General features: G+C 40.4%; 1 protein-coding gene across 3 annotated transcripts in view; it reads left to right on the top strand.

The window, feature by feature from the left end:
- Nucleotides 1-25,573, top strand: part of ANKRD11 (ankyrin repeat domain containing 11) — a 167,185-nt gene that overhangs the window by 32,952 nt on the left and 108,660 nt on the right. The window contains exon 3 of one of the 3 annotated variants that reach the window (XM_067471067.1): nucleotides 2,002-2,143. The exons of the other annotated variants lie outside the window; for them this stretch is intronic. The gene's annotated coding sequence lies outside the window, so the exon portion shown is untranslated. The remainder of the gene's footprint in view (nucleotides 1-2,001; nucleotides 2,144-25,573) is intronic. 3 annotated transcript variants of the gene reach the window in all.

Genomic DNA, 25,573 nt, shown 5'->3' with positions numbered 1-25,573 from the left:
AGAGTAGCAAAGTGCAAGAGCAGATGTCTTCATTGTGTTTACTAATAACTTCATGTATTTAAAGATACAGGCACATTCCTTGTCAAGGGTTAAAAAACTTCAGTAACGTTTCAGAGAGTTTGTATCTTGAACTTATAATCATTTATGGTTTCTTCATAAACTATGTTACTTTATACAGCTTTCTTTAATAAGAGTTTACTTTCAAAAGAAAACACAAGCCTCAAAAGTTTCTAACTTCCTAACATTAGCTTTTGCACTCTGACACACCTATACCCGAGCTCATTCAAGATTCAACACACTTCTCTAACTGTCATCCTGTTTAAACCTGAACATTTTCAACCGGCACTGAGCCAGTCACATAACCTGCAGCCCCTCCCACTTCTTTAAGTATATAGAGATAAGGAAACTGCAAATCAAATAAGACATATACTTCAGGTTATGAAACGACACGTTGCAAAACAAACAAACATTATTTATTTATTTACTTACTTTATTTGTATACCACTGTTATCAGCCCTTAGGCTATAGAGAAGGCTTGAGAAGGTTGCTTTCCCCAACAAGGAATGCCTTTGCCCACCATCGGTGAATGCATCTATTGCCTCTTTTCCAAGGAAGAGCAGATTTGAGCACAGTGGTTCTTACCTTAATTTTCCCAAGTAGATTTACAGTAGTGCATTCTTTGTAGGAGGACTGCCCTTGACAAACGAGCAGAAAACTACACATAGTGCAAAATGCAGCACCAAAGCTATTGGAATGGGTGCTTTACAGGGCCTTTTGGTCCCTGTCTGGTTGAAAAAATAAGATCCACACCTCATGTCCTGGGTCCCTTGCTTTAGACTTCTAAATTCCTGGTCTTTTCATACAGTTGTGCCATGAGGTTTGAGAAAACATGCTGAAGGTTGTGGCTTTCATTGAGAACTTCCAAGTTGTCTTGCTTATGCCAGTCCATAAAACCCATAAAGTTGCTTTTCATTGATTCTTTTTGTGTGTCAGGAGCAACTTGAGAAACTACAAGTTGCTTCTGGTATGAGAGACTTAGCCGTCTGTAAGGGCATTGCTCACGGGACGCCCAGATGTTTTACTATCCTGTGGGAGGCTTCTCTCACATCCCTGCATGAAAAGCTGGAGCTGATAGATGGGAACTCACCCTGCTCCCTAGATTTGAACTGCTGACCTTTTGGTCAGAAGTTCTGCCAGCACAAGGGTTTAACCCATTACGCCACCAGGGGATGAAGAGGGCATGTTGTTAGGAAGTTTATTTGGATCTTGGGGTGGCTGAAGCTGAGCCAGGCAAAGTATATGTTCATACAAAGTTATGGGATAAACACCTTCCTCTGGCCTGCTGCCCTTAGATTAGACATGGAAAGACCCAGGAAGAAACAGGGGGAAAGGTTAGGAAAAGAAAGCAGTTTTTATTCTTCCTACCCTCCCATTTTCCTGGACAAATAGGGGGCAAAAATGAGAATTAGAGCCACTTAATTGGCTCTGTTAAGTGGACAGCTGTCTCACTTCATCTTACCCTTAAGATGTTCTAACTTTAAGAAGGGTTGCCTTCACACTCTCTTTTCCTTCATGTTGCATCTCAAGGTGTAAACCCACTGGCAGGAACTGCCTTCTTATTAATATTATGTAAGCTGCTCTGGCTGTCTTTTGAGATGAGAGTGCACTATAAGCCTGAAAGATCAATGGATAAATAGATAGATAGGATTCATTGTAGTATGTATGGTTGTGGAAAACATAACAGATTCTGGACTGATAATAGTTTTCGACAATATGTTTAGTTCTCTGGTTACCATGGAAATTCTAGATCTGCCTAGAATTGGGCCATACTACAACCTCCTTGGAAATTGCTTTGGGGGCATTTTGGGGGGGGGGGTGACTGGGGATGGGGAACGGATCGCACCACGTTTCCCCTTACATTTGTGTGCCTGCCGTTTAAACAGGCTCCATCCTTTTCCTTTCCAGCTGCAGTGTAACACTAGCTCTTATAAATCCCCTCAGGTCCACACCCGGATCTGTGAGCCAGCCAGGACACAGATGCATTATTTGAGGTCCTGCTTTCCGGCGAGATCAAAGAACCACTGGACCACATCCACCGAACATCTGAGGCCCTTACAATCCTCTGCAGCCCTTCCGGATCCAGGTGCTGCCCAATTATTAGGTTAAAGGCACCAAGAATGGCTGCTTCGAGGCCTTTTTGTTGTTTAATTCAGACTACTTTGATTCACTACAGCTGGAGAAAACAGATTTGGTCTAGGCTTGTATGGTGGTAGCTTGTTTCATGCTCAGAATTGTAATTATGTTCTTTCCTTTCAAGCACACAGCTGTAAAATATGTCTTCCACCAAGCATTTTATAAAACTTCCAGGTGTTGAAAAACCCAGCGTAGTGTTGGAAACATAACCAAAATTTACCAGCATCTATAAACTTTAATTGTACTGTAATTCCCTCTTTTGCGAATGCATGGATGTCTGCCTGATTTTCTCCACATATAGCAGCCATAATGTTGCTTTTAGCCGAAGGTGCAAATGAGATCATTCCATCGATGAAATGTAAGCTGTGCTAACTTGCCCAGCTGTCATTGACATCTGTATATGCGACTTGACTGTAGCATCAGCCTACATATTTTACCATTTCAAGCATATTCATTATCTCCTAATCTCGTTGAGACACTTTTAAGGCACAGTCAGTTTGCTTAGTCAGTGTGAACTTAGTACATTTTATCTACTTGGAAAACAGTAACATTCGGATGGAAATTCTCTGAACGGAAGACTTTGGGTCCATTTTAGTTTCCTTAAACATTTCATAACTTATAGCATGGTATAAATGATTGGGGTTTTTTTTTGTGTGTATTTGCATCTGTATACTTGGGATAAATTGCTGCTTTAACCATGGAGTTGGTAACACAGGTTGGGTGCCTTGTTTGCCACTTGTAAGGGAAAGGAGTTCAGACTTCATGACCTCATCTGCTTAACATGGTTCTGCAAGTTGTTTGAAACAATTCTGCCTTCTCCGATTGCTTGGGATTCTTGTTTCGGAGCACAGGAATGTAACGCAAGTCCCTGTGTGACAAATGTTCTTTGTGTCAGGGTCTTAAAAGAGGCTTCTGTTCCCTTTAGACTTGATGGTTTTGCCTACTTGGAATATCTCTAACCTAGGAATGTTTATTTGGCAGTGACAGTTGCTGAAGAGTTAAAGCCAGATGAGACACAAAAATGGTGGTTTTTTTTAAAAAAAAAATTGTACACTTTTTATGCCTTCAGGATTTTTTTCCATGTGGATGTGCCTGTTCATCCTTTACCTTGGATCTCTGCATAGTGCAAGAAGGTTGTGAGGCATGCTCTTTATTCGTTTGTGGGGGAGGGGCTCTGTTCAGACCTCTTGAGCAATGCTGTCATCTTTCAGCAGTTGAATGTGTGTAAAGAGGATTTAGGATTGGTGGAAATACTTTGGTTTATTTGTATTAGGATCTCAAGATCTGCTAGTCAGGCTGATAGATAAGTAGGTAGATCGATAGATAAAAAGGGAGGTGGGCTCCTTTGAGCATGTGTTGCACCTGGGAATTTGTTTTCAGCATACCACACTGGTAATCTGGTTTGAGCATTGGACTACACTCTGGAGACCAAGGTTTGGCTCCTCATAAAGCCATGGAAACCCCTTGGGTGGCTTTGAGCACTCTTTCAACCCCAGAGGAAGGCAAAGACAAATTCCTTCTGAACAAACCTTCCCAAGATGGTTTGTCTAAGGGCCACCATAAGTTGGAAATTACCATATAATCTCGATTATAAGTTTTTAGCCCCTTTTTTAGACTGAAAAAACCCCCCTTGGCTTGTACTTGAGTCAAAGCTTTTTATTATTTTACTCTATTGTTATTATTACGTGTATTATTTTATTCTATTTTTGTTATTACATTTATTATGCTACTCTATTGTTATTATTACATTTATTATTTTTACTCTATGATTATGATTATGATTATGATTATTACATGTATTCACTATTATTAATGTTACTATATTTCCATTATACTCTATTATTATTTTTATTACATTTATTATTTTACTCTATTATTATTATTGGAAGGATATTTATTTATTTAAAACTTTTATATCCTGATCTTCTCAACCTCCGTAGAGGGACTCAGACCGTATATGTAAGCACATTTACATTGAAGAAGGTTAGAATAAGGGTTTAACCAGAGTTGGACAGTCTTATCTTAAATTACAATTTTATGTAAATATTCAAAGACATCAAACCTCCTGATGCCTCAATTAATGTGATTTTATTGGTATCTATTTTTACTTTGAATTTTACCAGTAGCTGCTGCATTTCCCACCCTCGGCTTTTCCCAGTGTTTTGCGGTAAAATTAGGTGCCTCTGTTTATATTCGGTTGGCTTATACTTGAGTGTATATGGTACTTGAAGGCACACAACAGCAGCAACCACAACTGAACACTCTACAGCCCTTTTATCTTAAGAATCCACTCACAGTTGCCTCATTTAGGTGAAAAATTGCCCTAAATATCTGGGAGCCAGATATACTTGTTCATCTGGCTGTTTGCTACATGTAGATCCATGACAATAGGAAAAGCCAATAGAGCATAAGTTTTAGAAAGTTCATTTCTTGTGTTTGTGGAATATAAATTGTGGTATTACATTCCCCCCTTTTGCAGATTGCAGGAGAAGATGGGTCAAGGCAGGCATATTCAGAAAGCTTCTCTATTGTTGTTGAACTCACATGTTAGGCATGTTTAGTATGCTTCCAAACAACATCCAGGCATAATTTGAAAATGGCTGAAAAACTATGCTGTTTATCCTACTCTTTGTCTGTGACCATTGCAATAAAATTGATTTATTCATACTGTGTATCCTGAAAATTTGCTTATATTTAAATTAACTTGCAGGGTTTGGAGGGAAATAATGGCAAACTAGAAACTTGGTAAATTTGCCCAGACTTTCTTTAGAGTTGATTCTTCAAGTAAGAGCCTTACTTTCATTACTAAAGAGTTGCAGTTCTACCGCCTCTATTTTTCCTACTTTGCAAAAATGATGAAAAAAGTAGAGTGGGCTTCTTTTAAAACTAATATTCTGTGTTATAATTCATACAAGCCTGTGAACAAGCAGACATTCGCACTGGTTTCTATAGCAACCACAGTGTATTACGTGGCAACTAAATAGTCTCTAAATACGACTTATAGATAGAATAACATTTTTAAAAACTTGAAGCAACCTTTTAGGAAGGCAGTATTAGATGGGAAGAGTTGTGAAGAAGGGATGGTGAGCACAGAATGCATTGTTCCATATTGTTATGTAATGTCAATGTGGCAGGGCCCAATTCACACACACACATACACACACATAGAGTAGCACACTCATAAAGTAGCACATGAGAAAATAGCTGCCTTGTTTGTGACATGTTTTCACTGGGGAAAATGTAAATGGTTTACCTCTTCCTGTTGTGACTCTTAGAGAGGTTTCATCAGATACAGGCTTCATGGCAAAAGTTGTGCTGTGCCTCAGCTGTCAGATTTCTATAATCTTACTACATTATTCTCCAGGAAACCAGTAATCCTTGATGGTGTTTTGGTATTTGGACTGTGGGTGTACATGTGCATGTGTACGGACACGTTGCTTTGGTTAACTCATTGCTCCAGATGGTTTTACAGCCTGGGATTATCTTGAAAAACAATACCTTCTTTGCTTTATTGTATATCAATTGTGAATATTTCTTTTATCTATCTATACACATAATAAAAGTGAAAAGTGTGTGTGTGTATGTATGTGGCGGAGGTGTCCGCACACACAGATGGCCTCCTGCCTCCACAAACAGGCTATAGTCCCAAGTGCTGAGAAGCCTCTAAAGGCACCCCTCAACTGAACGTGTGTCGCCCAAATACAAACACCCAAGGAATGCTTTCATTCTGAGACAGTTTCATCCTAGATATGACATGCTTCCTTCACAGCAGGCGGGCATCTCAGGGTTCCTTGTGTGGCATTTTTATGACCCTGCCCACTGCCTCTCCCTTAACCCTTTCCTACCCTTTCCTATGGCACACAGCAAACATAAAGGAATTGATCATCAATTGAACAGAGGGCTTTGGGGGACAGGGTGGAAGTTGTAGTTCACCCTGCATCAAGGCAGAGTACTGTGACCCCCTTCAGTAATGGACCTGGACCCCATTTGGCATGCAGAACCCCCATGACCAGGCTTGGGGGAAATGGCCTTGATTTATAGGAGTTGTAGTACACCTATATCCAGAGAGCACTGTCAACCCAGCCTACAACGGATCTGGACCAAACTTTGCACATAGATCCAGCATGGCCAATTGTGTATACTGTCAGGGTTTGAGCGTGATTGCCCTGGGAATCTGAGAGTTGTAGTTAACCCTTATCTAGATATCATTGAACCCAGCTGATACTGGATCTGGACCACATTTGGCACACAGACCCAGCTTGGCCAACTTTGAATAATGGCAGGGTTTGGGAAGGAATTACTCACGATTCTGGGAATTGTAGTTCACTCACATGCATTTTCTATTGGAAGCATTAATAATAATAAAAAAACAAAAGACTAGCACACTCAGGTTTTTTCCCTAATAAATAGTGTTAGCCATAACCAAACTGATATTTCCAAAAAACAAAAAATGCCTTTCTCAAATAACCCGGACACCCTGGGTCCCCAAGCTAGTCTGTGTTATTTTTTAGAATATTTTTCTTGTTCTAGTTCCGTGAAAATTCCCAATTTATATGAGAAACCAGTGTGATTCAGTGTCCAGAGGTTGGTGGCTTAGCTTAGTAAGCATACCAAACCTGAAAAAAAATCTGCCCTGAATTTCACTGAGAAGCTGTTATGAAACCATTGTTCCTCTCCTCTTAAATTATTGAATGAACAGTGCTGGAAACTGGTCGCATTTGTGCTTGGAGTTTAGAAAGGTATTTATCAATGTAATTGACCATTTAGGAACAACTGGTGCACCGTGTCAGACTTGTTCTTGTCTTTTTGTTTGTTTTGTAGAATAATCAGTTTTGACAAAACATTAAAACAAGCTAACTTTGAAGAAACATGTTTTCTCAGCAAGTAAAATAAAATATTTGCTCTTCAGTTAGAACAAAAAGGTCTCTGCTTGAGAGTTTTCTTCAACTAATTGGTTTATCTGAATGCAGTATTCTGTGGCTCATAAGATATAAGTGGCATTCATCAGTGAAAAATTACTGTCTCAGTTTTAGGATTTCACTGAGTTGGATTAAAAATTGAAATATTTACTTCCACTTCGGAAATGGTGTAGACTGAGGTTGTCTTTGCACACAATAGCACAGCCTTTTCTTCATTTTCAGAAACAGACTGTTACTAATAAATGAGGGGAATAATAATAACAACTTTATTCTTATATCCCACCTCTATCTCCCTGAAGGGACTCAGGACGGCTTATATGGGGACCAAGCCCAACATAAACAAGGTTACAAAATACATGGTTAAAAACATATAACAGCTAAATAAAACAATAAAAGCAATAAATATAAAGCACCATTAAACATAAATCAAGCAACAACCAACCAATATTCGGGAAAAGTGGGCATGTGCAGATTTGGGGCTAACAGGGCAGGACAAGGGCTAATGCAAATGCAGGCTGTTGGGACGGGAGTTGGGGATAAAGTGCTGGAGAGCCTACTAAAAGAAGGGGGCTAGGCAGAACTTGATTAATAACTGAACTATCTTTCAAAGGCACATTGGAACATGGTCTTTCCAAAAGGTGGACAGGGTGGGGGCTAATCTAATCTCCCTGGGGAAGAAAGTACCAGAGCCGGAGGGCCACCATCGAGAAGGCCCCCTCTCTCGTCGCCACCAACTGTGCTTGCAACAGAGGTGGGAGTGAGAGAAGGGCCTCCCTTTAGATCTTCGTGCTTGTGCCAGTTCATATAGGAAAATATGGTCATGAAGGTAAGCAGGACCTGAACCATTTAGGGCTTAATAGGCAATAACCTGCACTTTGAATTGAGCCCGGAAACTTATCGGCAGCCAATGGAGCTGCTTCAGTAGAGGCGTCGTCTGCTCCCTGTAACCAGCTCCAGTTAGCAACCTAGCTGCCAACCTTTCTACAAGTTGCAATTTCCGGGCCATCTTCAAAGGCTGCCCCACTTACAGTGCACTGCAGTAATCTAATCTAGGTGTGGATCACTGTGGCCAAGTCAGGTTTCTCGAGGTACGGTTGCAGTTGGTGCACAAGTTTTAACTGTGCAAATGTCCTCCTGTCCACCACTGACACTTGAGCATCAAGTGTTGGTGCTGAGTTCAGGAGGACGTCCAGACTGTGGACCTGTGACCTCAGGGGGAGTGTAACCCCGTCGAGCACAGGTTGCCACCCAATTGATCAGAAGCAATCTATACAATTCCCCCATAGTTTCTATGTGTAGATAAGAGAAGATATAAAAAGCCAATAAAATGTAAGTTTAAGAAAGTTGATTTCTTGTATTTGTGGCATAAAAATGATGGCAGTACAGATTTTTGGTTCATACATTATGCTACCATTCTTTATCTTTAGAGTAAAAGTGATGACTATCTTGTTCAGAAAATAATATTGAAGGCAAATTGAGTTTTCAGTGACATCAACAATCTCTAGTAGTTTTATTTGGTACATAATTTCTCGCACTATGGGAGGATAGTGTTGAGGAAGTGAGGTACAAAAGTCTTGAAGATTGATTGTGATCTGAAGACACTGGTTTTCTGAATCTTGGTTACTTAATTTTATTATATATTTATTTACTCTATTTATACCTCATCTTTCTCTACTCCAAGGGGAGCTCAAGGCGGCTTACATATGGCAGTTACTCAATGCCTTAAACACATACAACATTAAGCTTAAAATCCATTGAATTGAAATTAATACATATTAAAAAATTTAAAATTCCATTCAGTATTAAAATCATGCCATCCAAAAATCATAGTCTGAGGTCATTCCATAGTCATTGCACTATATTATATTTTATGTGGACGAAGGGATGTTTGCAAAGGTATTAGATTAACTGAGCTGCAAATGACATCATGTATTCTGATTTTTCAATGTGAGGCTTCAGAAATTATCCAAGGGTATCAGGTTGGTGGTATATTTCAGTTCTTAGTAGGCATTTATCTGTCCAGACTCCCTTGAGGACAAGTTGGAGGAGGTCGAAGGAAAGGCATATGCGGTGGCAGCTTGCCAGCCCAAGCTCTGCTCATTCCTGTTCCTGTAAATGGCTTGAGTGAGGCAGTCAGAAGAATCACTCTTGTTTGTTTTTAAGCTCCTAAAACCTTGCAGAGCCTTATTAGCCTTGTTGTTGTTTTTTTTTATTATTGCTGCTCTAGCATCTGAACTGTCATATTGAGGCATATTCCTCCAGTGAACCAGCAAGTAACTGATTATTTTCTTCTTCAGGCGGACAGCTTTCAATGCTAGAATAGATTAGATTGGTCTTGTTGCTGAGAAGATTGGGCTTTTCATGCGTAAGGGTTAAGGTAACCATGGCCTCCTTTCCTGTTCTGCTCAGGAAGCCTGAGTTGGGGAATTTTTTCCACATCTGGCTTGGTGATACAAGCTTTTTGAAAAAAAAAAAAAGCTGAGCAGACTTTGAATTCTCTAAAGTCAACAAGAACAGTCAGCGCTACCTGCTGTGGCATAACTCAAAGGACATATCCCATTTGGAATTCAAGCCAAGTTTCAGGCTTTGAGCACAGTTCAGTTTTGCATTCGCTCACAGGATAAAATACTTCATTGAAATTGTCCTTCCTCCTTCTGCATTATTTCTGGTCATTAACCCTGACCTCTGTTGCTTGTTACTTTGTGCCTATAAGCCATTTCCAACTTATGGCGATTGTAAGACAGGCCAATGTGGAATTTTCCTGATCATATTGGGAGTAGTAGTACAACTTTATGGATAACCAACTCTGTGGAGGAACCAGCTGGAGAGCTTCCATGGGGCGGATTGCCATTGCTTTTACCATAATTAGACATAAATGAATATATGGAATGATTGATGATGCAACTGGACAACAATTTTAGTAAGGAGATACTGAGGATCTTGTTTTTACACATATATTTGCTTTTTATATTACATTTTAAATGTTGAATTGTTTTTATAACTGTTTTAACTGTATTTTGATATTTGTTATGGCATCGAATCGCTGCCAACTGTGGACTGCCTTGAGTCGCTTCTGGCTGAGAAAGGCGGTATACAAATGCAATAAATGAATAAAGAAATAAATACCATCTCTTCATGACTACAGTTGTCACCTCGTTATGTAGGTGAATTCCCATGATAGTTTGAACCTTTGAACCTTTTGTCCCAGAAGGAGCAAAACCCACCCAAAAGTTACCCATCCCATTCTTCACACTGTAGTTTGATTCATTGCAGAGGATGAACAGCATAGCCAACATGCTGTGGAAATTGATTGAGAAGCCTTTTCGGTTGCAGGTGCTGGCTACCTTCTTATGAATAGATGGAGTGTTCTTTTCCTAAATACATTCCAGAAAACCCCATGGGGTTTAATCAGATTCTTCATCAGATTTTTTAAAAAAAAAAACCTCTTGTAGGCTAAATGAAAGTGACTGTTGCTGCCTTATGGGTTTTACTCGAGGCTGTGCATGTGCACGGAAGTTTAGAAAGAGCACCCTTTCCCAGGTTTGAATGTCTGTAATAGTGAATGAGTAGGATGTGTGTATTTATCATTTAACTTTACATTTTTCCTTGGTCAGGGACTCTGTTCATTATCCTTTTGCCCAATTCTCTGCTTTAAGAGATGTCGAAGCATTTAGCAAACATGTGCCGATTCCAGTATGCATACTTCTCTGGAATTCAATTTCCACAGCAATTGAATAAGAGCACATTTGGTAAGCTTCCCTGCACCTGTCTCATCTGCTTTTCAGCCAGAACAGTAACAGAGTGGCCTGTCATGGAGATAGCACAATGTTGTCCTGTTTAGTGGACTTGAGCTGCAAGAAGATAGAAGAGGAGAGTTTAGCAACTGGCTAAAGCAGAAATGTTGCTTAGGTGGTTTCATGTGGGAAGGCAGCAAATGGTATGAAACAGGATGTGGCTTCACACGGGGGAAATAATGTCACATGGTCTCCTTTATTTAATATATATTTGCTGATAACGAATAGATATCCTAAATTTATTTTGTAGTAGGGTAATGTGAAGAGGAGGAGCTGAGGAGCCTTCTAATCAAGGTGAAAGAAGAAAGCACAAAAGCTGGGTTGCAGTTAAACATAAAAAAAACCAAGATTATGGCAACAAGAATGATTGACAACTGGGAAATAGAGGGAGAAAATATGGAGGCAGTGACAGATTTTGTATTTCTAGGTGCAAAGATTACTGCAGACGCAGACTGCAGACAGGAAATCAGGAGACGCTTACTTCTTGAGAGGAGAGCAATGTCCAATCTCGATAAAATAGTGAAGAGTAGAGACATCACACTGGCAACGAAGATCCGCATAGTCAAAGCAGTCGTATTCCCCGTAGTCACCTATGGATGTGAGAGCTGGACCATTGGGAAGACTGAGCGAAGGAAGATAGATGCTTTTGAACTGTGGTGTTGGAGGAAAGTTCTGAGAGTTCCTTGGACAGCGAGAAGATCCAACCAGTCCATACTTCAGGAAATAAAGCCTGACTGCTCATTGGAGGGAAGAATAGTAGAGGCCAAGATGAAGTACTTCGGCCACATCATGAGAAGAAAGGAAAGCTTAGAGAAGACAATGATGCTGTGGAAAATGGAAGGAAAAAGGAAGAGAGGCCGACCAAGGGCAAGATGGATGGATGGGATCCTTGAAGTGACTGGATTGACTTTGAAGAAGCTGGGGGTGGTGACGGCCAACAGGGAGCTCTGGCATGGGCTAGTCCATGAGGTCACGAAGAGTCGGAAATGACTGAACTATTGAACAACAACAAAATGTGAAGATAATGGAATCAGATGATAATTTAATGTTCACTTCAGGCTTCCAACATACAACTGCTGGAAATTAGACTTTCCTTATTAGTATGTTAATGTCTTTTCTGTAAACTGGGGTGGGGTTATCTGTGTGGAATTCAGGGACCAATGCTCCCACTGCTCTCCTTTGTGTGCTGCTACAACCCCATAAACCCTCTGTTTTCTTTTGCTATCCTAGCTGTAGGAACAGGAAGTGATACTGTGCCTCTTCCTGTCATCATTGTGAGAGTCCATGGAAAAGAAAACAAGCATGTAATACAGGAGTCTGTGATGATTTTCATTCATTTGGAGGGCTTTTGAATTGGTTGCAGGGTAAATAGTTCCATTATTGTTGTTGGTATTCTTAATATTATATCATCATTCTGCATCATGTGTCATAGTAAAACAACAACAAAATGGAATCTGGGCAATGAAATATTTTTGCAGAGTTTGAGGAACCAGAAGGAAGCATGCAGGGCCACAATAGTAAATGTAAATGTATTTCAATTTAATACAACACTCTACACAGGTTGGGATTATTGTATTTGCTGAATATCTGTGGTGTATGTATTCAGGCAGCGCATAGAAAGCAGGGTTGGAACATTTGTTCAACTGTATGTGTTCCAAGCAGTTGTTTTAGTTAGAAATATATCCTCACTTTGCCTTTTCTCCCCCCCCGTCCCCGTTTCCTTTTGTGTTGTTGTGTCTTTTAGATTGTAAACCTGAGGGCAGAAACAGACGTATTGCTGATTTTTACAAGATGTTCCTGATGCCTTTTCTTTTCTTGATGGGAGAATGTGGTAAACCACCCAAATAATTAAAGAAATAATTATTCTCAGGACTGTTTTCATTTAGTGGAATTAAATCTATTTTGTTGCTATAAACAATACTGCCTTGGGGCCCCTAGCGGGTTGGGAAGCAACACATCATTCCTTTAAAATAAAATGAAATATTTGAGAAGCTTTGCAGAGCTTTCTGTTGATTACCTGACTAAAAACCTATTACAGATAGAGCTGGAACATTTTTGTTTCCTGAAAAGCATTTATTGGTAGAGCTAATCGACTTGCCAACCTGCCTTAAAATGTCAGTTGTGGATACGGGGAAAGTGCTTCCCTCACAGCATCAGCAAAATAGATATAATCCTTACTGTTAGTGTGTGCAGGCTCCAGCCTTGGCCGCTCAAGGGCAACAGCATTTGCTCTTCATGTTGCAATGTATTGTGATGGTAGAAACAGATGTACAATAAAATTATTTGATTTGTGCAGACGGTCGCTTTTGTGGTGATTCAGATACCCATGGAATGAAAGTTGAGAACAAAATGGGCCTTCTCTAGGAAAACTCCCAGAAGAGTTTAGTACAGGTTGTAGGATATAGTGATACTTTTCTATGATGATGCAGTATATTGGCAGGGTACTTTTCAGTGACTGAAACAAATTTGTGTTGTAGAATATTGGATTTCCCCGTCTCATGTGTGTTGTTTTTAGTTGTGCGGAGGGGAGTACCACTGATTCCTTGACACCGGCTGTCTCCACAGTTCGAAAACATTTCAATTTCAGTTTAAAATTATGATTTTGCTTTTCCCAGGCCGCAAGTGAGTATGCTATTCTGGATGAAAGTAGAAGTCAGTAGCTTTGTGGTTCCTTTCTTCTGCAGGTTGAATTTTGCAATGCACTATACATTGGGTTACCTCTATCAAGTTTGGAAACACCAATTGGTTCAAAACATTGCAGCCCCAGGAACATTTAGAAGTGAGTCTATTATCCCCATATCAAAGTCACTCCACTGGCTGCCAACTAGTTTCCAGGCAAAGTCCAAAGTGTTGGTTTTGACCTTTGATGCACTCCATGCCTTGGGTCCAGGTTCCCTACAGGATGGCCTTCTGCTGCATAATTCATCTTTTAGGACACTGAGGTCCTCTGGGGGGTACCTACTCCATTCAGAATCTGACTGGTGATCCTCACTGACCCCCTCTCCCCTTTCCATTGCTTCCCCCACAATGGCGGAATGACCTGCCAGAAGAGATCCCATAGTTAATTTTTGTAATTTATTGCATGTATTTTATGTTCATATGTTTTTGGCTGTTGTATCCTACCTCGAGACATCAGGAGAGGGGCAGGTGAAAAATAAAATGTATTATTATTGTTATTATTGTATTGTATTGTACTAATATAGGAGAATGCCTTCATGTTGGAAGTGGACCCTGTTTCATTGGCTGTTTAGGGCAATGCTTAATTGGGCATAGGAGTCCACGGGCATGCTCAAATGCCACAGATCGGAAGCAGGGGGAGTGGTGAGATCATTGCTAGGTAGTTTCAGTTCTTCAAGCTGAGCGAACTATGCGACTCTGTGCAAACAATTATTAGTGTTCAGGTCATAGGTATTCATTATGCTATCCAGTCTCTTCTGGCTTGGAATCTTTGCTGTTTTTATAGGGTCTTTCTGCTCTCTCCAGAAACACATGTAGGGAGTATTCATGGTTGGGAACACTGATACGTTTTTTATGATTGTGTCTTAGTAGTACATTTAAATCTCATTAAAATAGGTTTCCAGCGAAAGGAATAGTGCTATACTCTTACCTTCTGCCTGGAATAAAGCACTGATAGTGGGCCTGTGGGATTTGTTTCTAGGATGCCCCATGGATGCCAAAATCCATGGGTGCTCAAGTTCCATTATTTTCATGGTGTAATAAAATTGTGTTCCTTATGTCAAATGGCAAAATGAAAGTTTGCTTTTTGGATTTTGTTACGGAAACAGGAAGGATATTTTCAACCTGTGGATGTTTGCATTTGTGGATACAGAGGACTGAGTGTATATCTCTATATCATGTATAATAAGCAGAGGGCATTTCTTGTAGCAAGTTAGCCCATCTCCTTTCTATGAGGGACCATAGTGTTATTAGAGAGCCAGATTGTATTGAGCATGGCTGCCTTTGCTCCATCCAGACTCCTGACTTTTCCTGCGAGCCTTTGCTCTATTTGGTTCTGTTTTGAGAATCTTTAGCTTTGTGCTTTTTACGGTGGGGGCGGGTGGCTGATGTGCCTGGTGACTAGGGACCATCCTTCCCCTGCCATAACAAGGGAGAGGGGATTGCATCATTGTCTGGCAACTGAGGGAGATTCCTTTGAAGGTTAGAGGTAAGGACAAAACCTTGGGGGAGGGGAGGGCTGTGTGATTAGAAATTGCATGTGGCTGACGCTCATAAATTGCTAGGATCCCTATAATAAATTGTGCACTCCTGTATACCTGTTTAAATAGCAAAATTTAATTAAAATGGGTCTGAAAAAGTGGAAGGCCCCCCTTTCAGGGCTGTAATTCAAGTTAATGTTGCTGTATGTCAAAGGTTGGAGGCTTCAGAAAATAAATCTAGAGCTGTCAGCCTAAGTAGAGATTTATCTTTTTATTTGCTTTGCCTGTTTTGCAGAAAACAAGGATTTTTAATTTGGGCAAAACCCATTTTGTAGGCCTCAACTTGAAAGCTTTCTTTTAATTTTATTATTATTTTATGTCAGTGTTGTTGTCGCCCCCCCCCCCTTTATATATTGAAACATTTATTTTGATGGGAGTGGGATTGTTTCCAAACCAAGGCTGATTCCTACGTTTTTCTGACATCACCATTGTGCTTTCCTGTTTCAGACAATTCTTATTTTAACAACGTACATACACATTAAATAAAACACACATAAATAGGAATAGTCAGCCAGAGACAGAATAAAATACTATGAATATTTGAATGCAGTCAGATCATAATGAAGCTATGTGTTCCCCTTTCACCAGCCATAGAGATAGTGATGATGCTGCCTCATGGGGATGGAGTTGCTGGAATGTTGCTGCAGAAAAGACTCTGACTGCTGTACTTCTAAACAGATCTCTTTATGTTGTAGAGAGCATTATGTATGTAGAGCAGTGGTTCTCAACCTTCTGAATGTCGCAACCCCTTAATATCATTCCTCATGTTGTGGTGATCCCCAATCATAACATTATTTTTGTTGCTACTTCAAAACTGTAATTTTGCCACTGTTATAAATCATAATATTAATATCTGATGTGCAGGATGTATTTTCATTCACTGGACCACATTTGGCACAAATACCTGATATGCCCAAATTTGAATATTAGTGGGGTTGGGGAGGATTGTTTTTGTCACTTGGGACTTGCAGTTGCTGGGATTTATAGTTAACCTATAGTCAAAGAGCATTCTGAACTCCACCAGCAATGGAATTGAACCAAACTTGGTACACAGAACTCCCATGACCAACAGAAAATATTGGAAGGGTTTGGTGGGCATTGATCTTGATTTTGGAGTTGTAGTTCACCTACATCCAGAGAGCACTGAGGACTCAAATAGTAATGGATCTGGACCAAACTTGGCATGAATACTCATTGTGCCCAAAGGTGGTAATGAAAATAGTATTGACATTTGGAAGTTGGAGTTGCTGGGATTTATAGTTCACCTACAGTCAAAGAGCATTCTGAACCCCACCAACGATAGAATTCGGCCAAACTTCCCACACAAAACTCCTATGACCAACAGAAAATAGGGTGTTTTCTAATGGTGTTTGGCGACCCCTCTTATACCCGTCACGACCCTCCCCAGATGTCCCAACCCCTAGGTTGAGAAACGCTGATGTAGAGTATGTGCTTTCAAGTTTACTCTTGGTTTATGGTGATTCCATGAATTTCATGGTGTTTTCTTAGCTGAGGAATACTCAGGTGTTTTTGCTATCTCTGAAATATGGTCTATAGCACCTAGACTTCAGTGGCAGATCCCTCTGATAGTGTTCCACCAAGAGACATGTCTGTTATAGGCAGGTCCCTGAGGGGGAAGGTTATGTTTGGGATATTTTGGCCTTCATGTCTTGGCCTTAAGATATTAGTGACACATGCAATATTTTGATTTATTAGCTTAAGAGCTTTAAAGCTTGCTTCCTATTCCCCCGTTTGCAAAATACAATTTTCTTAGACATTACAAAATTATTTGTGTCTCATTGCATGGCAGAAAATTATGTGCCAAAAGCAACCAAGGTGGTACTGGGTCATTGCTGGGAATATATGCATCTATCTTGACAGACTTTATAGTGGAAGATCTTGATTTTTTTTTATCCTCTATGTGAATGGGAGGCGTGGCTTTGAATTCTTTCACACTTCAGTTCTTTAAAGTCACATTTATTCAGATCATGTTGTAGATAGATATTTGTAATGCGTGTATTCAGATTGTCCTGCATTTTGGTTAAAATGCTCAGACTTTGAAAAATGAGATTATAACTTATTTCTACTCTGCGAGGTGGTTCACCACCTTTAATAATATCACTGGGGGGGGGGGGGGGGTCATATAGCCTTGTATAATAAGATACCTGCTTGCTGAGAAATCTACATGCTATTTTCCTGTTACGCATTTTCATAAGTAAAATGTTCTAAATATATTTAAAAAAAAATAAGAAAGTAGTTCCTTGTGTCCTCTTTACGTATTAGCAGCTGTATTATATGCTTCACATTGTCAAATGTATGAAGACATGCTATTAGGTCAGTTATCTAAACATTTTTATATGTAGTACAAAATGTAGGTGACTTATGGTCACCCTAATGCACACCTATTGGGAGTTTTCTTGACACAATGGGTTTAAAGGGGCTTTCCCTTGCCTCCCTCTGAGCCTGAGAGAGTGTGACTTACCCAAGGTTATCCGGTGGGTTTCTATGACTGAGCCAGGGATTCACATTCTAGACTCCCAGTGTGCCAACATTCAAATCACTCCTGTTTATCTTTTGTTTGTTTTGCTGGATCAGAATAAATATCCCTTTGGAAATGGTTCTAAGGGTAAGGAATTTGAAAAATGCTAGTTAAAAGGGCAGACTTGCATGTCTAAGTAAGCTTGGTTTTTCCTTGTTGTAAAATTCTGTTTGGTGACACTTCATATCATGTAGTTTGTACAAATGGTTCAATAAAAGCACCGTGTACCTCTAGTTTCGCAGACCTTGCCAAGTGGCTTACAACGAAACATTTTTTAGAAATAGTTGAACCACTTCCCTTTGTGGAGGACAGTGATGAAGTAGGGAAGACCTGAAGTGTGATGGGAAGTTGGGGAGGGAATTCGAAAACCCCACACTTGGACCAGCTTCCACCTCCATTTCGTGGGGAAGAAGAGTTCTTAATTAGTGGATGGGCCTGTATTGGACAAAACACAGTGGTACTTCATGGTGTCTTGGTCCAAAGCCAGGGGTTTGGATTGGGCCCAGCAATAGCTTGACAGCTGCTGATGCTTCTCCAAAACAAAGGAGCCTCAAGTTGTCAAGAGCAGGTTCCCACCAACACCTGAGATGAATTCTCCTGCCCTGCAAAGGCAACATGACATTTGTTTAAAAAATTCAACTAGTCTAGGATTTCTGTTGCCTGTCGTTTTGCAAGATAGAAGGTGAGAAGAAGGGTCAAGAGGAAGAACCTGGATTTCACTTTGATTGTTTTGGAAAAGGATGTGTTGAGAAGGTACTTGGAGAATGCATGAGTCTTGACAAGGGGCAGAGTAGGCTTGTGTTGCTATTGTGTGCCTTCACTTTCATTCCACCTTACATAGCTGTCTTGTCAAGGTTTATATATAGCAGATGTTTGCCATGGCTTTACTCTTAGGTGGAGAGAAAGGGTCTTGTCCAAGGTCACCCAGTGACTTTTTGTGGCTGCATGAAGATTGGGATCCTGATCTCCCCAGTATCCTAGTCCAACATTCACACACTACACAAAAAAGAATGGGCTAGGTGTGGTTATTATACATATATGTTCCTTTCCCATATTGAACTATTGCAGGAACAGGACCACAGAACTTGAAGCCTGTCTGAAAGAGTTGGTTTCCCAAAAGCTGGTTCAGTTGTGCTAGGAAATGGAGCTGAGAGGCGCAAGGGAAAGGCTCCTCTTTGTTTGCTTTTATTCTCCCTGCTGCATTTATTTTCCCATGGGTCCACACTGGTGGACTCTGGGTCTCTTCATGCTGAAGGCTGACCTTTAGGTGGCATGGGCTAGGAGAGGGAGAAATAAAGGGCCCAGGGAACAGAGAAGAGGACAGTTAATCTATGTAACCTAGTTTCCTGCTCCAGGACAGAGGAGGCTCTTCCAGTCGGGAGAAACAAACCTCCTGCTCAGCCAGGGATTAGATCTCGTTGGTTGGTAAAAATAGCTCCATTTATGATGTCAGTGTCATCCTCTCTCCTCTGGCTGCCTCTCTCTCCTGAGCCTCTGCGCTGAAGCACAGCCCTCCTTACTCAAAGGAGTCCCTTCACGTGGGTTAGCACCGTCAAGGCAGATTTCTTGAGTGACCTGGGTTTCATTCAGATGAACAAATTAAGAGAACACCCAAACTGTGGGTGAAAGGACCAGTACTCTCTAAGATCATACATTGCTTCCAGAAATATGAAGCCTGACTCTTAGTACTCTTGATGAATAGTTGAATACCAGTATCTAGTGCTCACCACAAAAGAGCACTTAAAATTCACTTTTCATGCCAGCCATTGTATGTGGGGTTTTTTTCCCCCCGTGTCAGGAGCGACTTGAGAAACTGCAAGTCACTTCTGGTGTGAGAGAATTGGCCGTCTGCCAGGACATTGTCTAGGGGACGCCTGGATGTTTTTGATGTTTTGCCATCCTTGTGGGAGGTTTCTCTCATGTCCCTGCATGGGGAGCTGGAGCTGACAGAAGGAGCTCATCCACGCTCAGACCTGTCTGTCTTCAGTCCTGCCAGCACAAGGGTTTAACCCATTGCGCCACCGGGGGCTCCTCGTATGTTGTCAAGGCAGAGATCATTTTTCATACCTAAAGTATGATATAATTAAATAGATTAAAATATCAGCTTTTCGTGCAAATATTTTGACTTCTTGTTATTAATCCTAAACAAGAAAATAAAATCAATGTAGGAAAGGAAGGTGGCTGTTGATCGAATGAAATGGTTAATAACAAAGGATTGATGCAGTATCTTGGAAGTGAAATAAATAAAAAGAGTTTCTGCATGCAATGAATTTAGGTCAAGTTGGAACAAGCTTTTTCTTTTGTTCCAAACATGCTTAGAAACCAGCCCATCCATGACCTATGCTGGACAAATCACAAATCCATTATACCTAAAAGCTATTCTTGAGGTTGTAATATGACTTCCTGTTAGATATATATTGCTGTACTAAACAATATTCTTAAACAGGTAGACATCATGGGCTGTTTGTATGGATGTATGTGTGTTAAATGTGATGAAGGTAGTTTCACATGCAAGGCAGAGATTGGATGCAGTCTTTGAACTGTTCAGTGTGCATAAACTATGCCTTGTTTTCTTAAGCATCCATGAACTAATTGCTTTCAGGGGATATTTATAGGTGCTTTGAAGGACAGTTTGCATCATACCGTCTGCATGTTTGGAGTAGATGCTGGTCCATACAAGCCCTTGTTTGTGAGACTTTGAAGGTGTTCTTTCGGAAGCGGTGGTTTAGCAACTATGCAGCGATTTCTCTGCATCTCCAGAGAGATGCTGCAGAATATAAACTTGCACTAAACCCGAAATTTGGAATTTTCTGCTTAAAATCGTGACCTTCATCAATGACATTTGAGTGTATCTCTTGCATGAGTCTATATAGACAGATTTCCATTCTACATATACATTAGAAACAACTATAATATTGGGAGGGAAATCACCCTAGGCCTGTGATTGTTAGCCATAGTTCTGCATTTCTCTTTCTAGCCATTGGCTGGGGAAAACTAGTTTTTTTATGGAGACATGCAAGTGATAGGAGTAAGTTCTGTATTTACATTTAACCTCTAGCTGTAAATCATCTGTCATGAGGGAAGCTGTGTATAATTCCAAACCTTATCTGTCAAGATTCTGGGTTAGACTGTTAAAAGTCTGAAAGTCTGCAAACCTCCTTCACATGACTCTTCAAAGAGATTATTTTGTGTACTTTGTTTTAGCATACACCAGTATAATCCAGTAGCACCTTTGAGATTATCTGGAGAAATTCCATTCATGGACATGGATGGAAAATAATTGTAAAGTAATCTGGAGACCAACAACAACTTAAGTTAGAAAATTATTATTTCAACTTAACCTCAAAGGTGCCACTGGATTCCTTTATGACTTTTCCTCATTCATATTAGATGATCTAATGAAAATAGTTCCCTTCATTCTACTGTGGATTCATTGAAGTCACATCAGGTATATAGGAAAAATATGAAAAATCTTCATATTTTTCAGAACATCACATTTGTCGTAACAAGATCTTTCATGGACCAGAGTCCAGCCATGCATAAGATTCTAATGTCTGTTAGTAGGCATATGTTTGTTTTTGTTAGTGCAGTAGTGAGGAATTGGCTGCATTGGAAAACAATTTAAAAAATAGAATTTGTGGCTATGATGATAAAAGCCTCTAATATACAAAACAGCAGAGGTGGACAGTGAAGGCATTCTTAGCACGACAGCCATCCAGATATTGCTCAGTAGATTAACCTAGATCTTGGGGGTACAATCCCATCAAGTTGGTTCAGGCCATTGCTAATGACACTGAATGTCTTGATAAATGGCAAGTTGGTGATTTCACTCAGAATCCCTCTGCTTTTTTCTGAATCACAGCCACGTCAAGGTTATTAGCAGAGTATCTTGAAATGGTCTTCAAGATATAGCTGAATATTACCCTTTCAGACCCTTCTCTTTTAATGTGGGAAGCAGTGAGATCTCTGTGCTCCACAAATCAGCTTATGCAGTGCTGTGGCAGCTGCCTTATAGCTGGAGTGGAGAAATCTTCATTAATGTATGCTTGTTTTTTTAATTCTTATTCTTAGGCCATACTGGCTACTCATGCCTCATATTAATTAGCTCCCAGAGAATTTTCAGACTTGTTTGAGAAGAATACAGAGATAAAGCTTTGGAAACAGGAAGCTGCAGTGCATATGTGCCTCTCGCAGAGGATGTGCTCCAGAGCCTCTCTGGCAGCTGATTGAAGAGCCGGGTTGCCTTTACTGAATGGAGCCCTTGTGTTCCCCCACTTCTCTCTCATCTTTTGAGCAGCACAGCAGTCGATTCAGGAGGCAGATGGAAGCTTCTCATGCAATGCACTAACTTCCAGTTGAAGATGTAGGAGGGAGATGCCACTGTATATGTTGGTCTAACTGGTTAGAGTTAGTTCTGAAGAGAGTTTTTAAAACAAGGCACGACAGCATATGGAATAGTAGACCTCTGACAGAGCCTTCCAACTCTACAATGTGGGTCTTTGCATCCTTCTCAAAGTGGTTTGCCTCTAACCAGGGCACAAACCAGCTTTGGGTGTATCTCACTTTAGAATTAGTGCAGTTTGACATTACTTATCTGCAATGGCTCAGTGCTATGGGATCCTAGGATTGGTAGTTTGGCGAGTCACCAGCAGTCTTTGACAGAGGGCTTAAACACCCAGTGAAATGACAACTCCCGTGATTCAATAGCATTAAGCCATGGCAGTTAAATCATTAGTTTCAAACTACAGTAATTTTACAGTGACGATGCAGGCTGGCTTGTGCCCTGGCTAGAAGCAAATCTCTTTGAGAACTGACCATGGGCCTAAGTTAGAGAGTAGAAATGGCCTCCCAGAAGCTATCTAATCCATTCCCCTGGCTCAATGCAGGATCTCTAGCTAATACAGTGATTCCCAAACTGTAATCTTCCATATCTTTTGAAATTCAACTCCCAGAAACCTCAGTTGTCCTACCAAATGATAAAGAGATACTGGGAGTTGAAGTCCAAAACACCTGGAAGACCAGCGTGTGGTCAACACTGAGCATCACCAGTAGAGAACTGTCCAATAAAGGAGACCCCCCACCATCTCTCTAGATAGTTAGTTCCATTGCCATCCCTCTCTTACTGTCCAGAAGTTCCTTCTGATGTTCAGTCGAAATCTGTCCTGCTGTAACTTCAAACCTTGAAGCTTGGTCTTGCTCTCTGGAGCAGCCCTTGGGACTGTTTGGGAGCCCTTTCACTGTAGTAATGCTACCTAGTTAGATATATGTGAAAGAGTTTTAAAGGAGAGGGCTGCTCGCATCCCTGTTCTTTCACTGCTTTTTTAATAGCTGTTTTCTGGTCCCTGTACTTTTGGGTGCTCAGCTGACATGCTCTGTGCTTCTCTTGGAGTGCTTTCTGCTTGTCCTTTTGATCTCCACCCCCACCCCACCCCGCTTGTATTTTCTGCTGTCCCTCTTTATTTCCACTTTTATTAGGGGTAAGAGGTAGAACAGCTCTGAGGCTGAACAATGAGCTCAGGGTGGAAAGCTTTGAAGCTGAATTGCATTATTTACTAAGGTTTCTCCAATCTACAGATGAAACAAAAGAATGCAATAATATTTTATTTATTTTTCATTGAAAATACTTTCACAGACCACATGAGAAAGTTTTTAAAAAACGGTGCTGTGATATGTGTTTACGTATTTTAAAATACCTTTGTTACCTTCCAGCTGGGTTTTCCTCCCAATTTCTTCCAGGAATCCTTTCCTTGGATCCCATTAAATGCGTAGCTACAACACAATTGGATAATGGCCAGCATGCGTATATGGAGAAAAACAGGTTTGTAATCTCCATATAAGCATTTGTGTTATTAAATTCTGAATGGACCAATCCCGACATGTCGGCTTCTCACGTGGCTTCTGGTAATAGCAATGCAGATAATCTTCGAAACAACCTGAACAGTGCAGTATGTGGAGTTTGACTGGTTGAGCAGAGGTCCGAGTCAGGAAGGAAAGGCTGTGCTATATTTGTGTTGCTTGTTGTGTCATGCGATCTCCTCTGTATAAAATCCTTCAGTTGCCTTTTCAGATAAACCAGAAAGAAATGAGACTCACAAACAAACATATTGAAAAGGAATGTTATGTGCTTATAGTTACAAAATCAGGCATGTAGGAAGGTGTCTTAGATATCTAAATCAAAAGTGGGGACCTATTTTCTTGTGACTTGTTGAGTGGGGGGGGGGGGGGGAGACCAGACCGAGACCCCTGGCCTTTCCTCATGGCCTCCTTGTCAGTCATCAGTAGCCTTCAGATGACTCACAATGCTACCTCTTCCTCTCCCTGCCCCCTTCTTTCTAATCTTTCAATGCTATCTTGACAGGGAAGCAAACACAATTCTGCTGAGCATTCTGGTTTTGGGGTAAGGCTCTGTTTGCTGTCAGCCACAGTCCTTGCAAACCTTTCCAGTGAGAAAGGCCTAGTGGCTAGCCATCTGCCATGGCTGTGTGCATGAAGACATGTCTCTAGGAATCTCATAGGCCTCCAGTGTAATTCTGTGTTCAGCTTTATGAAGAAGTTGAGCATAGAATCGTGGTGAAAACCCTATAAATTCCTCGAAGAAATTCTTCTTCAAGAAAGGACTGAAATGTCTTCTTAGTAATGTTTCTTCTTCTAGCCAAGTGGCCAAGCATGTCACTTCAGAAGGTCAAAGTACCTTGTCCCAGTGTTTGCTGTTCTCTAGTTTGTCATTTCTCTTGGATAAGGAAACCCATGTTACTAAATATAGGGCCTACCTCAATTTACAAAGCTTGGAAGAAGAAGCTCCTTTTTATAAAGCCTTTCCCACCTTCTCCCTACAACAAATAAGGTCAATTTCTTATGTTTAGAATCTCTTACTGAGCTTACATGAACAACAGGATCAAGAGGAAAAACAAAAACAAATAAACTCGCTTCCCTGGTTCTCCATATTAAAAAGCTTTAAGTTTAGCCACCAGACTGGAGATCGTAAGAAAAGTGGAAAATTGTTAGAGAAAAATAATTTTAGAAGAAGCTTTCAGGCAATCGCTGGCAGGTTTAAAATGGTTTTGTTTACTTCTGTAAGGCTTCATTTCATTTCACATGCGCATATTGTTAATTTTAAATGAAAAGTTTGCTGAAACACGTTGAACTTGTAGGAACAGGTCTCTATTTTTTCCGTTCAAGAAGCAATGCCAAGGAGTGTACCTATTTTATTAAGTGTAGTATATGCTTTTATATAAGATCATACTATCCCTGTGGATAATAATAATTTTTTAAAGTTTGCCAACTATTTTGAGGTTAAATGCACGTTTGAGGTTTGCTAAGGAAGATGTCAAATCTGTAATTATTCTTCTGCCAAGTGGCAATAAATATGAGAAGCTAAATGTTTAACCTGCTCCTTAAACGTCCTGCTCTTACTGCCACATGTTCAGCTTGTTTTTGTCTTACCTGACATCTCTTCTTTAATGGAATTTTAGGACACATTTTTGTAGTGAGAAGAATTCTTATTTCTCCCCACCAGTGACATTTACTTGTTGGTGCTTGTATTGCTCTAAGAGAGAGAAAAGCTCTTATTGAAGACTGAGTGGGCAAATTGCAGCGTGAGCTGCCATGGCAACTTTGAAAGATCTTCCACTGGAGCTGCCAGTCGGTAGTTTTTTTAGTGCTTCAGTGACTTTTAATGTATAATAGTTTCCAGACCATTTAATTGTTTTCTCTTCAAAATTCTTTCCTTGAGATGCCTTTCAAACCTTTTCTGAACGGATTTGAAAAAAATAGAGACCGTGTGTGTGTATGTTGGGCTTGGGCTTGAATTCAGGTTCTGACTTCTCTCTTTTGTTTATTGCTCAAGTGTTGGGGAGGAGGATTCTCAGCTCAGAAATAGTGTCACGCATCTGACTGGATAGAATCTCTCTG

Source organism: Anolis sagrei, chromosome 8 (genome assembly GCF_037176765.1).
Source record: "Anolis sagrei isolate rAnoSag1 chromosome 8, rAnoSag1.mat, whole genome shotgun sequence".
NCBI classification, from domain to species: domain Eukaryota; kingdom Metazoa; phylum Chordata; class Lepidosauria; order Squamata; family Dactyloidae; genus Anolis; species Anolis sagrei.
The sequence above is the reverse complement of the archived record's forward strand: the minus strand, read 5'-3'. Positions and strand labels throughout refer to the sequence as shown.